Here is a 16,137-nt window from a genome sequence, read left to right on the forward strand (position 1 = left end):
CCCTTTCAGTCCACAGTCTCTGGCCACATGGCCCGGCTTTGAACAATAAAAGCATAAACGTTCCCAGCGTCGTCTTTCCTTTTCTTCTTCCGACAGTCTTGGCCTAGCCCCTCCCTGTCCCTCAGTTGCATTACCTGCCATCCCTGCAGTGGGAAGGGTCTTGTAGCAGGATGCTGAGGCTGAGTATCTCAGGACCTCCTGCTTCCTTTCCAGGCGCCTTCCTTCCATCCGGTGATCTATCTGTAGGCATAGCCGGATGAGCCCTGGTAGGTCAGCGGGGGGGGGAGGTCCTGGCCAACTCATCCAGGATTTCAGCATTTAATCCACTCCGGTACATAAACATCAGGGCGGCATCATTGTAACCAGTTTCCTGGGACAGAATTTTAAAAGCGTTAGTGTACTCGGAAACAGTCCCTTTAGCTTGCTTCAGAGCGCCTAGTTGCCGCGCTACTGTTTCAGCCCTTTGCGGGTCTTGAAACATCTCGGTCATCTCCTGTATAAATCCTCTGTACCTTCCTAAGACAGTATCCTTTCTCACGAGATATGGAGTCACCCATTTTGCAGCTTCTCCCTCCAGGAGGCTAATCACGAAAGCTACTTTAGCCCCATCATCTGGAAATTCCGTGTGCCTGACATCCAGATATAACTCACATTGAGCCACGAAGGTTGTCAACTGATCACTTTGTCCCACGTATTTTGGGGGCAATCCAATGGGAACCTTTACTACGGCAGCTGGAGGGGCTGTTCGCATCTGGTCTATCGTGGCCTTCAAGGTTTGATTATCTGTCTTCAGCGCCTTGACTGCTGCTAGCAGGGCTTGAACATCCGTCTGCAAATCAGCTACCTTAGTCCTCAAGAGTTCCACTTCTTCCATCTCAGAAGTGGGGTTCGTCCCCCCCGCTGCTCCCTTTGACATCTTGTCCCAGTCAAGTGAAGAGAGCGTTGAGGGTGATTTAGGTGGCTCTGTCAAGCTGTCAGGCCCAGGATGTGACTCAGGAACCAGACCAACGGCTGTAGTTAATTCGTGTTTTATTAGGGTAATGTCCAAACAAAGACTGCGTTTTCTCATGAAGCAATACAGGGATACAGGTCCTGCGGCATTGGGAGAAAGTTGACAGAGCAAGGGACTTCTTCCCGCCTGTTCTTTAAGAAGGGGCCAAACGGGCGCGCAATCTTTCGCTCCTCCTTAACTGCCCCTCAGATACTGCCCGCCTTCCCCCCTTCTCTCCTGTCTTTTCAGCTGTCTGCGTGTGTGCGGTGAGGGGGGAAGCATCACCCCCTCCTCTTCTGAAGTTTCCGATTCCAGGATGGGGGATAGGGGAGGGGCTGATGGTAAACTGCCTCCCTGCTTTTCGGCTGTGAGCAGCCCTCCCTCTTCCCCCTCTTGCTCTGAGCCTGAAAGAGGGGGAGGCGTGAGAATGTCCAGGGAGGGCTCAGGCTCCCCATTGCTAAGCGACCTTATCACTGGCAGTTCCTCTGTTTCGTCTTTGCTCCAAAGGGGGGAAGTTCCTCCCCCTTCCCTCTGCCATCCATCCGAATACTCTTCTCCCAACTCTCCGGGATCCAGCTCCCTGGGATTGGGACCCCAGCTCTGCCTTCCGACACAGAGGAAGGCAATGATAAACCACCTCTGAATGCTGCTTACCATGAAATCATCATAGGTCGGAATCTATTTGAAGACAGACCATTTCATTTTCAAGTAAATCCCACTGAACTTAACCAACATGCAAATGATCAAACCTGCCCTCCCTTCCTCCTCTCTCCCATCACCTCCCTTTTGCCCCTTTCCTCCTCCTTCCTTCATCCCTCCCCCTCCCCTTCCAATCCCCTCCTTCCCCCTCTCCCCCTTCTGCTCCCCTCTCCCCCTTCTGCTCCCCTCTCCCCCTTCTGCTCCCCTCTCCCCCTTCTGCTCCCCTCTCCCCCTTCTGCTCCCCTCTCCCCCTTCTGCTCCCCTCTCCCCCTTCTGCTCCCCTCTCCCCCTTCTGCTCCCCTCTCCCCCTTCTGCTCCCCTCTCCCCCTTCTGCTCCCCTCTCCCCCTTCTGCTCCCCTCTCCCCCTTCTGCTCCCCTCTCCCCCTTCTGCTCCCCTCTCCCCCCTTCTGCTCCCCTCTCCCCCCTTCTGCTCCCCTCTCCCCCCTTCTGCTCCCCTCTCCCCCCTTCTGCTCCCCTCTCCCCCCTTCTGCTCCCCTCTCCCCCCTTCTGCTCCCCTCTCCCCCCTTCTGCTCCCCTCTCCCCCCTTCTGCTCCCCTCTCCCCCTTCCTCTTTCCCTCTACTCTCCCCTCCCCATGGTCAGTTTTACCTATCCTAGGCATGATTGCATGGGAGTAAATCCCACTGAACTCAATACACATGCAAATGCTCAGACCTGCCTTTCCTTTCCCTCCCCTCTCCTCTGCCTTCCTCCTCCCTTCTTCCTCCCCTCCTCTTCCTTCTTCCTCCCCTCCCTCTTCCTTCTTCCTCTTCCTCTGCCCCCTCCCTCCCTCCTCCTTCTCCTCATCTCCCCCCCCAGTCAGTTTTACATATGCAAAGAATGATTGCATGGGAGTAAATCCCATTGAACTCAATAAGCATGCAAATGATCAAACCTACCCTCCCACTCCCCCTCCTGCCTGCTCCCCTCCCCCTCCTCCCCTCCCCATCCCCTGTGGTCAGTTTCATCTATCCTAAGCATGATTGCATGGAAGTAAATCCCACTGAACTCAATAAGCATGTAAATGATCAATTCATTCTCAGCAAACTTGCACAGGATCCCATTTCTTACCTCCCAGATTAAAAAGCAGAGAAATTCACTAATAGGCAAAAAACCTTGCAGTTTAAGAACATACCTATAGCCAACAGATATTTCTATCAAACTTTTAAAAGCAGGGAAAACCCCTTGTTTTAAACCACCACTTTCCTCCTGTCAGTTCCTCTCCCCTCTCACTCCCATACTATGACTACTGCTGATGTGTAACCTTCCTTCTCTTTTGCTATCCTACTGTACCCTGACTTCATGCAAATCAAGAACTATATGAGACACTACAAAGACTTCAATGGGGGCTGTGCTCTACTTTTATGCAAATCCAGGTTTGTAATGCAGTACTACATATTCTCCAATGGGCGTGAATGATGACATTCTTACATTTTTATTAAATGCAAGATATTGATGTGGAAAACGGCAGAGACTGATTGTGGCCCCCCAAGCCTTTCTATGCGGCCTTTGAGACTTTTTCCAGTGTTCCTCCCTAGGCCACACCCATTATTTTACATGGCTGGGATGTGTCATTGAACTGTGATCATGCCTTTTGCTTGCTTGGATGAAGAGAGGTGGGTATAGAAACCTCTGGTTTTTGTGTGACTGGAATGTAGCCTATTGTACAAAGGTAAGAGTCATATCTGTTGGTCCACCCACTCTTTTCTCTGTCCCTGCTCACCACTGGCATGTGGCCCCTAGAAGATGCCATACAGCAATGTGACCCTTAGGCTGAAAAGGGTTCTCCACCTCTGATGTATATAATATACCTAATATATACCAATCTTGTATTGATATTGACATTCTTATTATATGTTCATTTAGAAAGTTCTTTGCATATCACATCACATTAATAAGACAGAGATAGGTGTCACTAAGAGATTTTTCAAAAACAAGATTCATTTTTATGAATATACTATACCCTTATTACAAAATTGATCTCTGGCTCTAGCCATTCCAATGTTTGCCTCTTTCTTATGAACTTCTCCACATGATTATTCTATGGACCTCTGCCCACACAATTAAGTTCATTTACAGATTGAGCAAGAGTATGGTCTGAAGACACATTATTTATTATTATTTTTTATAAGATTTATATCCTGCCCTTCCTCCCAGTAGGGTGCTACCTTGCTGAAGCTAAGCAGATCTCTATCTGGACAGTTCCTGTAAGGTTAGCCACCCAGGAACCACATGTACCTTGCATTTCTTGATTTAAGAAAGGTGGGATAGAAATGTTTGTTCATAGTTATCCCTACAAATATTACAGCACCTGCAGAAATACACTGCTATGTTGATTCATTTTTGTCAACATCCATATGAGAGCCATAATGCTTGAAATAGCCTAAAGAAGGGACCTATTTCCTTCTTTTCTTGACTCTTGGTGAGACTGACAGCTTCTTTAGTTTGGGGAAAACTGCCAAGGTGAATCCTTGAGTTGCCAACCCATATGCTCAGGCTTTCTTCTTGATCCAGACTTCAACTATGCTGATTTCTCATTTCATTGCCAGATTCTGTAAGAGCTCTTCATTTGACTAGAGGGAAAAGAATCTGTATCCCAGCTCCATGAACAGGTAACACATGAAGTGTGCCAAATCCAAAGGGTAAATTAGTTATTCTGCAATAGCAAATTTAGTAGCAGCAAAGCCACTCAAGAAACCAGTTGGGCATTTTATGATTTTATTGCATGGTTACAGATCAAGTTTGCCAAAGACACTTGGAGTGCTTCTGGCTGAGTTTTATTAATGAGGATTAGTAAATAAGAAGGTACAAGTTAAGCTCATCTGGCAAGATTCCTTGGGGAATGGGGTTGGGTGTTTGGTTTTTTTTCTGCTTTATATGCTGTTCCCATGGAAACATTATACTTATGTGGTTGAAAACCCGTAACAAATGAGAATGCTTGAGTCAGACATGTAAAGATGCTCAGGAAACAACAAGAAAAAAAAGTTAACATTTGTTTGCTATATGGGCTCATAAATGGTTGTAGATCAGGAATTGTGCATGCCTGGTGGGATTTTTGACTCTGTGATGTCACAACAAAGGTGTTAGTGGGTAGGGGTGGAGGACAATTTTGTTTGGTCAACCTTTTAAGTTAACAGAGATAATTAGCACCTTCCAGACTAATACAGAGTGGTATATAATTATGGTTTGGATTTCATACTCTCTGAATTTTGCAATACAGTTCTCAGCTCAAAAAAACACTAAAATGCCATGTTTTATGATAAAACAAATTTAGAAAAACATATCTGAGGTAAAATAATATTTAAGATATATTTTGTGAAGTTTAGACTTAACAGCTCTGATCTTCCCCTGCAGGGGTGGCGGAGAGATGAAGATGGTCCACCCCCAGAGCCTAATGGAATCTGCTAGATTTCTGAATGCACTGGGGGAATTCCCAGTAGATAGAGTAGGTGACCCTGTGGAAACCCCCTGTCACACTGTGGAACAGCGAGGTGCATCGGGCTCTTAACACAGTTGCCCATGAGCACCCTCTCCGGCACTGTGGAGCCAGATTTGCACCTTGGTACACCAGTGAACTGAGGGCAATGAAACAGGATGGACGATGGCTAGAGCGCAAGTGGTGAAAGGCGTACTGTGAGGCTGATCAGGCACAAGTAAAACACCATAACTCTGCCTACTGTGTGGTGGTGAGGACAGCGAAGAAGGCCCACTTCTCTGCCACCATTGCATCCTTAAGTAGCTGTCCAGTGAAGCTTTTCCATATTGTCAGGGGTCTGTTGACATCAACTTCAGGAAATGGAGTTATAGACTCTTCAGAGGCCACTGAATTGTTTGCAAGGCACTTTGAGGGTAAAATTGCTTGCCTCTGTAGCAATCTTGATGCCCCATCCACATCTACTGTAGTCCTCAGTGAGGTGTCCAGTGCAATGTCTGCTGCAACCTGTTGAGATTGGTTTCAGTTTATGTGGCCTGATGACATGGACAAAGTGCTTGTGATAATGAGGCCAGCAGTGTGTCCTCTCAAACCTACCACCCTGTTGCAAATACCCTTTTTAGGGAAGGTGATTGACAGGGTTGTGGCACAGCAACTGTGAATACTCTTGGATGAAACAGATCATATCCACTGTCCCCCTTGAAGGGCAGGAACTATTCTGAGATTTGGGGAGGACATCCTCTGAGATCAGCAGGAGGCGATTTGCGAGGATCCTTGCAAGGATCCTCTGGATGTCTTCAAGCAGAGGCTGGACAGCTATCTGCGGGAGATGCTCTAGCTGTGGATTTCCTGCTGTGAGCAGGGGGTTGGACTCGATGGCCTACAAGGCCCCTTCCAACTCTATGATTCTATGATTAACATGACCCATTCCAATCTGGGTTCAAGCCTGGTTAGGGGACTGAATCAGCCTTGGTTGTCCTGATGGATGACCTTTATCAGAAGAAGGACAGGGGGAGTGTGACCCTGTTATTCTTATTTTATCTCTCAGCAGCTTTTGATATCATTGACTGTGGTATCCTTCTGGGTTGACTTGGTGGGATAGGTGTCGGAAGTACTGTTTTACACAGAACTTGGAAAAGTTACTTTTTTGAACTACAACTCCTATCAGCGCCAGCCATCATGGCCACTGGATTGGGCTGATGGTAGTTGTAGTTCAGAAAAGTAACTTTTCCAAGCTCTGGTTTTACACTGGTTCTGATCCTGACTCCAGGGCTGTTTTCAGAGAATAGCATTGGGTGATTGTCTTTCAGTCCCCTGGCAGTTGTGCTCTTAGGTGCTGCAGGGTACCATCTTGTGCCCAATGCTGTTTAGCATCTATAGGAAGCCCTTGGGAGTGGTCATCAGGAGATTTGGGGTGAGGTGTTAGCAATACGCTGTAGGAGCCTAACTTACTCCTCCAAAGAAATCTGGCTCTTCCCCTGACCTATTCTGGCTATTAATATGTCAGTTCCTGATCTTGCTTTATGCCATCTTGTCTTTATAATATATTTCAACCTTCAGGAGAGTCATTCTACTTCATCTGGTGGAAAACTGGTGTTAAACAGAGATTTAATAGGATAGCTGTTCTATTAAGAAGTGTAGATGGTCTTTTTTTTTTAATGCCACAAAGGCCATCTATGGACCAACAAATTACGGTACAAATCCCTTACGTTCAATGGATAGTAGCAAACTTCTTAAGGATAAAGAGTATATTGCACTGCGCTGGAAAGAGCGTTACCACGACCTCCTTAATCATAACTCTATCGTGGCTGATGAGGTCTTCTTGCAAATTCCACAACAACAAACTAAATACGAGCTTGCAGTATCCCCGAATGTGGATGAAGTGAGTAAAGCCATCAATCAATGAAGAACAACAAAGCTAGTGGACCTGATGGGATTCCTGCTGAAGTCTTTAAAGAAGGTGGGCCTGAACTTACACAACAACTTCATAAGCTCATCAAAAAAATCTGGATGAGGGAGGCGGTCCTAGAAGACTTTAGGGATGCCATAATTATCACCCTTTTCAAGAAGGGTGATAGAACAGATTGTGGGAACTATAGAGGTATCTCTCTTCTTGCTACCACAGGTGAAATCCTTGCAAGGATCCTCGCAAATCGCCTTCTGCTGATCTCAGACGATGTCCTCCCCAAATCTCAAAATAGTTCCTGCCCTTCAAGGGCATGATCAAGTGGATATGATCTTCACTGCACAACAGCTTCAAGAAAAATGCTGGGAGCAGAATCGACCTTTATATGTGGCATTTATTGATCTGACTAAGGCCTTTGACAGTGTGAATCAAACCGCTCTCTGGACCATCCTTCTGAAAACTGGATGCCCTGATAAATTTGTGAATATTTTGCGACTCCTTCATGACAATATGACAGCAACAATTTTGGACAACAATGGCTTTCAGAGCGATCCATTCAGAGTCAGATCTGGTGTAAAACAGGGATGAGTCATTGCTCCTACCTTATTTGCTATCTTCATTGCTATGATTCTACACCTTATTGAGGGGAAACTTCCTACTTGTGTGGAAATCATATATCGAACAGATGGAAAGCTTTTTAATCTCAGTAGGCTGAAAGCAAACAGTAAGGTAATTACAACCTCTGTCATAGAACTTCAATATGCCGATGATAATGTAGTCTCTGTACATTCAGAGAAAGATCTTCAAACTATCCTTCAAATGTGGCACTTGCAGAGCTCAGACAATGTTGAATTTCAACATCGATGTCAACTTTTACAGAGAGATGGCTGCCAAGATAGGGGAGGTGATCTTCCATGAATGGGGAAAGACTTTTGGAGATCAAAGCAAAGGACCTCTGGATCCACATCGTTGGGAAATATAGGATCATTATTCACTTGACACAAGCCTTATTTTTGGTAATCATGTTTGAATCTCCTCACAGATACCTGCACAGAAATCTCCTTACCCTGAACCAGTGGACAGATTTTCCTCCCCTCTGGAATTTGCCTTTGACTGGTCAGTATGTTCATATGTCATATCCTGTCACTCAGAACAATGGAGTGGATTATAATTAGCCATTTAAGGTCGAGGACCTGCAACTCCTGAAAGGCTTTCGTGTTTTTATTTGGAACAGACCAAGAAAGAATTGTGGAGGGAAAGCTCAAAATTGGAAATAAGTCACTACCTGAAGAGATATATTATTAGTGGGATCATTTGACATAGGGGTGTGCACCGAGCAGATTTGCTTTGGACTGAAATATGGTACTTCAGAAACAACTTGCCTTAATTCAAAGCACTTTGGATGCCACTGAATTCAGCTCAGGGTCTGAGATCAAGTCCACTTCAGAAAAAAAATTGAAATGAAACTTCATTTTCCTCTCATTCACTATTGGGAAATACAAAAAGATGACCGTAACTTTTTCCTTTGAACAAAAGTGGATGAAGCGTGCAGGAATAGTTCCCCCTCGATAGTGAATGATATGCCAAATTATAGGCATATAGGTCTCACTCTCTTTCTCTCTGTGTGTGTGTGTGTTTATGGTAGGCACTTTTAAAATTTTATTTTTTAAGAAAAGAAACCATCTATACATTTTTTTAGTTTTTGGCGGGATTGGATGAAGTTCTCAGGCATGTAGATCCTCTAATGGGATGAATGCTGCCACATTTCAGGAAGGACAGCTGCTATAGCTTTTTTTTTTTTTTTACAAAGGCAGCTTTTACATTTTTAGGATTGATAAAAAAGAATTAATCTTCCCTATGCCATGACCTAAGAGTCCAACAACAACTCTAAAATGCTGAGTCATTGGCTAGGAAGTCAGACTGGGTTACTGACTGAGCCTGTTGATCAGGGGGCTACTAAACCCAGGACCGATGGGCAGGAGCCTTGTGGATAAGATCTCACAACACCAGGGCCCATAAAGACAGAGCTAAGATCTTCACAGGCATCTTCCTCTGGGCATGAGGAACTGAGTGCCTTCAAACCTGCCTTACTGGTCCATGGTCAGGGAGCACAACAAGCAGGAGACCACAGAGCACAAAAGAAATGTTCATCTGCGGGCTAGTGGGTTGCCCTTTTAAGAAGAGTTGGGCCTTTAACTTGAGAGTTTAGGAGAGATGGACTAGAGCCAGAGACTTGAAACGCCTCAGTCCGTCTTTATTGGAGCAAGTTGGTTACTCTGTGGTGTTCCAGTATTTGGTTGACCTGCCACCCCGTGGGTACATGCATCATGTTGTTTGCATAACCAGAACAAGACAGAAAATAGCAAACATAAGAAAAAAGACCCTAGGTAGGAAGCCTGCCAACTTGCATACAAATCAATAAGTGCAATAAGACCTGCACCAGCAGTTGAAACTTCCAGGAGGCTGGAGAAGAAGACTTACTGTCACTGCCTTCCTGAGAATTTCCTTTTGCAGTTGTTTGTCTCCTCTGGAGGAGAGAAGAGGGAGCTAGTTATAAGCCATCTAGCCTAGTGAGAAGACCCCTCCCCTCTGAACTGCATTTAATCCAGGACATTGATGCTCCTTGGAGTGCAGTTGGTCTTTATTGTTTGTCACATTTATTTTTGCTCTGTACTTACGTATTTAAATCTAGTCTTACTTCTTTTGTAACATTGTATTTATTCTATGTTTTGTTCTATGTTTTGTTTTTCTTTCTGTTTTGTGATATGTTTTCTATTATATGTTTTGTTGAGTGACTTCTGTTCCCCACCCCAAACCTTTGTATTTTGTTATGTGAATATTTGATTGATTCTTCATCGGAAAGGGTGTGAGACAGGGGTGTATTTTGTCACCCTATTTATTTAATCTATACGCAGAACATATCATACGGAAAGCGGGATTGGACCAAGATGAAGGAGGTGTGAAAATTGGAGGGAGAAATATCAATAATTTAAGATATGCAGACGATATCATACTACTAGCAGAAACCAGTAACAATTTGAAATGAATGCTGATGAAAGTTAAAGAGGAAAGCACAAAAGCAGGACTACAGCTGAACGTCAAAAAGACTAAAGTAATGACAACAGGATTTATGTAACTTTAAAGTTGACAATGAGGACATTGAACTTGTCAAGGATTATCAATACCTCGGCACAGTCATTAACCAAAATGGAGACAGTAGTCAAGAAATCAGAAGAAGGCTAGGAATGGGGAGGGCAGCTTTGAGAAAACTATAAAAGGTCACCAAATGCAAAGATGTATCACTGAACACTAAAGTTAGGATCATTCAGACCATGGTATTCCCGATCTCTATGTATGGATGTGAAAATTAGACAGTGAAAAAAGCAGATGAGTAAAATAAACTCATTTGAAATGTGCTGTTGGAGGAGAGCTTTGTGGACACCATGGACTTCGAAAAAGACAAGAAGTTGGGTGTTAGAACAAGTTAAACCAGAACTATCACTAGAAGCTAAAATGATAAAACTGAGGTTATCATACTTTGTACACATTATGAGAAGACAATAATGCTTGGAAAAACAGAAGAGAGTAGAAAAAGAGGAAGGCCAAACAAGAGATGGATTGATTCCATAAAGGAAGCCACAGACTTGAACTTACAAGATCTGAACAGGGTAGTTCATGACAGATGCTCTTGGAGGTCGCTGATTCATAGGGTCGCCATAAGTTGTAGTCGAATAATGAAACTAAATGAAAATATCAAATCAGGCCAGTAGTTTTTGAGCTAGACATCTTTATTTGTTTATTTTGGAGCAGGGAACTAAAAGGAATTCATTTTTCCCACCAAAATACTGGGATATAAGAGTAATTTGCAGTTTGTGAAGGGTGATGAGAGTTATTAGGAGACTCCTATTCCCCTGACAGAGCACCAGTGGCAAGAGTGGTTTAACAATTAGCCCCTCTTCTGGGGACTGTGGTTTGTATTCTGGGGATTCTGGGGATCTGTGAGAGGAATAGGGCATCTCCTGACAACTCACAGCACCCTTCACTAACTACACTTCCCAGGATTCTTTGGGAGAAGCCATGACTGTCTACGGCATATGATGTCTTGTTACTTGCCAATGAAATATGGTTTTATTTGGAAGAATCAACTATATTTTACTCCCCCTAGTATTGACTCCCCTTACTGTGAATGGAATCTTCACACAGAATTGGTTTTTGTGAATTGTGTTTATCAGACTGAAGTGTTTCCATACTTCATTGTAGGTTGTTTTTCTTCTAATTATTTAAAAAACTTAATAAAGTTTAAATAAACTTTTAAAATTGCTTTCTAAAAGCAGCAACTAACAAATTCTTCCACATTTTAATTAGCTGAGGTTATAGGGTTCTTTTAAATAAATTCTGACCTGTGGTGCCTGGGACAAGAAAGTGTAATACATCTGACTTGAATGTAGCTTTATCACAGTAAAGGTGGGTTTTTCAGAGAAACGGTATTGACCTAACTGCACCTGTTATATCAAAGGGGAAAATCTCCGCATAGTTTTGAAGTTTTCTGGCCTTGAAGTCTGTAGGAGGTTTACCTCTGATGTGAATGGGAGGAGAGTCCAAGCAACACAAATGCAGCATTTCTCTTTTTTTTTTACAATAATTTTTATTCAAATTTTCACAAAACAAACAAAACAAAATAAAAAAACATTCAAAGACAAAAAACAATACAAAACAAAAATGATTAAACAGAAAAATAAAATATTGACTTCCCATTTGTCGCAGATCAGTTATAGGTCTACAATATATAACAATCCTGTCTCTTAAATTATATTATAAAATCACTTTCCTCCAGTAGTTATCTTAATTAATCATCAAATCTCATAAACATTACTTTATTCTTTCCACAAAAAGTCAAAGAGAGGTTTCAATTCTTTAAGAAATATATCTATCAATTTTTCTCCAAATAAGCATGTCGATTAATCCATCTCGTTAATAATAATAATAATCTTATTGTCATAACCATAGTCCAAATAAACATATCGATTAATCCATCTCATCAAATCTGTTAGGTCCAATAATTTCAATAGCCATTATTCCATTATCCATATTAATTCCATCTTCCATCTTCAATAGTCCTGTTAAGTCCAGTAATTTCAGTGTCCATTCTTCCATTATCAGTATTCCATAATAATCTTGCTGCCATAGCCATAGTCATATAATAAGAGTCTGATGGGAATTTCCTTTATCACAAATATTTTCTTGCCATCAATTCTGAATATGTTGCTGAAATATTGTTGTAAAGTCATATCTCTGTTCTTCTTTTTTACAAAATGCACTGGCTCATCTCTTGAGAGTTTTTCTATTGTCACATGGCTGTAGTTAATTCCATAGATTTTCTCTATATCAAGCTCCATCACATCATTCCAGTCCAGAAAATTATCCAAGCCATTGATAACTTTATCTCTAATATCTTCATTAATTTCTTCAGAGACAACGTTGAATTCCAAACAGTAGATTTTATTTCTAATATCCATAAACTCCAGATCTTTTTCCAATTCCACATTTGTTCCAATCTCCAGGGCTTGTATCTTCCCTTTATTTTTTCTTTTCTCATCTCTGATCTCATTCTCCTCTCTCACAGGATCCCCTATTTCTTTAAGCTCCTGCGTCATTTTGCTCAGTTCAATTTTCAGCTCCTTACTGCCCTGTCGCAGGGTTTGTTTCGTTATCTCAATCTCATCCATTATTTTCTGAAACATAATTACTTCCAGATTCTCAGCCACTTTCTTGATTGCCATTCTTAAAACCACGAAAACAAAACAAAACAAAAATAAAGAAGAACCACTTCTTATTTCAGCAACAATTGGGTTAATATTCCAGGCTTGATGACATCACAGTATAAACAGAGCAGCCTGCCTTATCTCTCTATGTTCAAGAATACAAAACAAATTTAGTTGCCAGCATCAAAACAGTTAGTGGCGTCGTGAAGAAGCAGATTCGTCAAAATAAAATAGACCAAAAAGAGAATAGTCCCAGACAATATAATGTTCCTCGGAATAGAAATCCCTCTTCTGTTTATATCTTTAGAATGCACTTCCAGGACAGCTTTTTGCAATAGAAACAAAGATAAGCTTTTTCAATTTCTTTCCTCCTTAATTTCGTGAATAACAGAGAAGAGTTATAGCTCACCCAGAAATTCTTTATAGCTGATTCATTTGACAAATCTCTTTTTGCTGCAACAATTTAAACCAAGTAAAAAAAAAAATAGAAAGAAGGGTGCTTGCCTGTTAGTCCGTTTTCTCTTTGAAGAAAAGATAAAAGTGTCGCATTAATCAGATAGAGCTTGTTCGGAAGTCCGTCCGGCATTGCTGGCTGAACCTTCTCTCATAAATTAATGAAATCCAGTCCTCCCAACAAAAACAGGCTTTTGAGGTTGATCTCTACGTTTCTCCCTGCCCGGGAGAAATTTTATCAGTCAAAAAGAATGTTCTGACTGATTTATATCTGAAAAAGCTTCTTCTGAGATGGGAGCCCGTCTCAAAAGCAGGCACAAGCGAAGTCACCCTTCCCGGAAGTGACAAATGCAGCATTTCTCAAGCTGTGACAGGGACTTTATTTTTCAGCATCTCAAAATGAAAATGTTGAATACTTTCAGAAAAGGGAAAGCACTGTTAAAAAAAAAAAACCATGCACAATAAAAACGGCTTGGTCCTCTATACTACTTTTCTGGCAGTATTGAGGATGTTTATTTTATGAGCTGAAATTCCAGCAACAAATATCCATAATGTCCCTGGCATACTTTCTCATTCCAGTAGGTAGCAAACCACCTAGCCCACTTCTAATTATGTTTGGGTATTAGTCTGGCAGTAAGCCCTGCTGCCTTATCTTGACATTTCCCTAGGAAGTTTGCTGCAGACCTACCAGTGAATAATTTTAATGAACCCAGTTTTGCCTATTGAATATAAAATCACATTTCTAGGAGGAAAAAAGCCTGAACATTTTAGTCATAATGAGCTATAACAAGCCATTTGAATTGCTGTATTGAATTGCTCTGTGAGCTTTTCTCTTGAAGCTGAATTGATGGGTGACATTTAGTTTACATAGTGGATATTATAATTGGTGAAGCAATTTTGAAACCTAATTGATAATAAAGAGAATAAATAATGACTTATAAATATGTTAACAAGCCATTCTGGTGATACTGAATATATACACACACTTAAAAGCAGTTAATAATCAGAAATTCACACTGAATGATGTCACAATATAATGGCATTTCACTCCTAGTTGTCTGAAAATATTTCTCTAAGTTATGTTTTTAAGTTCATATTTGCAGATATCTTGTGAGATGGGAAGATGTCTACAATATTTGCACAATCCAGATTGATATTAATGAAATATAATGATACAAGCAATGAGGTTTTGACACACAAGTTAGCCTAGGTTAGGTTTGGTGACTACATGTTAGCTTCTATTGAATGGATTTATTTTGTAATTGCTAATGTAAAACCTAATGATACCAAACAAAAACATTATATAAAGCATAATCAGAACAAAAAAGAGGGCTTTTACCTAAATCCAATTTGATTTGGCTTCAGAGCTGGTTACAGGAATACCCCACTATACAGACCTTCACTTTACGGACACTCGCGAGTACGGACATACTTACAGTAGCACCATTCCCCTTTTTATGTACTTCGCTTCGCAAGAACGGACACTTAACCTTTGGTTGTGGCCTGTTCTTTTGGTGGGGGGTGGAAAGAGACGCAACCGTGAATCAGCTGGGAGGCATGATCAGGATCAGCTGAGAGGCGCAGCAGCCCAGCAGCAGAGGCTTTAGCGTGGGGCTTTGAGGCTCCACGTGAAGGAGAGGTGGCAAAGTGGCAGCGCAAGTGAAAAAAGGTAGTGCTTCACTTTAAGTACATTTTCGGTTTACATACTCGCTCTGGACCCATTGCATACGTTGATGCGGGGTATTCCTGTATTTTATTGTAGCCGCCCTGAGTGCCCTATCGTAGGATAGAAGGGCGGGATAGAAATATTTTAAATAATAAATAAATAAATACATAAATATTGGATAGTGATTCCTTTGGTGACTTTGATGAGCAATCTACTCCAGGAACTGGACAGGGGTAGGATGTCCCTGTTGGATCTGTCTGCAGCTTTTGATACCATACTATCCTTATGGATTGTCTGGCTGCAATAGGACTTGCAGGTACCATTTTACAGAGTTCCTGTCCTAGGAGAGTTTTTTTTCCAGAAGGTGGTACCAGAAGACTTCTGTTCAATGCCATGGCTGTTGTCCTATAGTGCCCCTCGTGGTTCTGTCTCATCCCGCGTGCTATTTAACACCTACATGAGACTGCTGGAAGAGATTGTCCAGGGTTTGGTGTTGCCAACATGCTGATAACACTCAACATTATCTTTTTCCTCTCTAAATCCAGGACAATCATTTATTTATTATATTATCATAGTGCAAGGACACATTCCATCCAGCAAAAAATACTCAAGCAGGACTGGTGAGGGCTTAGGAGGATGTGGGACAGTTAAAGAATCCTGGAGGGTCTGATATGCCCCCTCCAGATGAGGTTCCCCATCCCTGGAATAGAGGTTCAAGCTTTTGTGAATGGGGTTGCACTCCCCTTGAAGACTCAGATTCTCAAGGTGTTCTTCTTGATTCAGTCCTGAACCTGGATGCAGAGGAGTGCTTTGCACAGCTAAGGCTGATATGCCAACTGTGCCTATTCCTTGAAATGTCAGACCTGGCCATGGTAACAAATGCTTTAGTTAATCTCATTTTGAGTACTGTAATGTCTTGCAAAAGTATTTGGAGCTTTACTTGGTTCAGAATGCTGCATCCAGACTATTGACTTGTAGCTGGTTATAAGGATTGTATGACTTCACTGGTTATTGGCCAATTTCTGGACATAACTCAAAGTGCTAGCTATGCCCTAAAAAGCCCTACATGGGACCAGTTTATCTGATAGACCACATAATCCCATATGAGCCTGCTTTTGAGCTCATTGTGTGACTAAGTGAAAGTCATGGTTGTTCCTTGTTTCCCTGCCATATTTATGTGCAATTTTCCAGGGCTGATCTCCACTACCTTGCTTCCTCCTTTATCACTC

This window comes from Rhineura floridana, chromosome 5, assembly GCF_030035675.1.
Source record: "Rhineura floridana isolate rRhiFlo1 chromosome 5, rRhiFlo1.hap2, whole genome shotgun sequence".
In the NCBI taxonomy this organism is placed as follows: domain Eukaryota; kingdom Metazoa; phylum Chordata; class Lepidosauria; order Squamata; family Rhineuridae; genus Rhineura; species Rhineura floridana.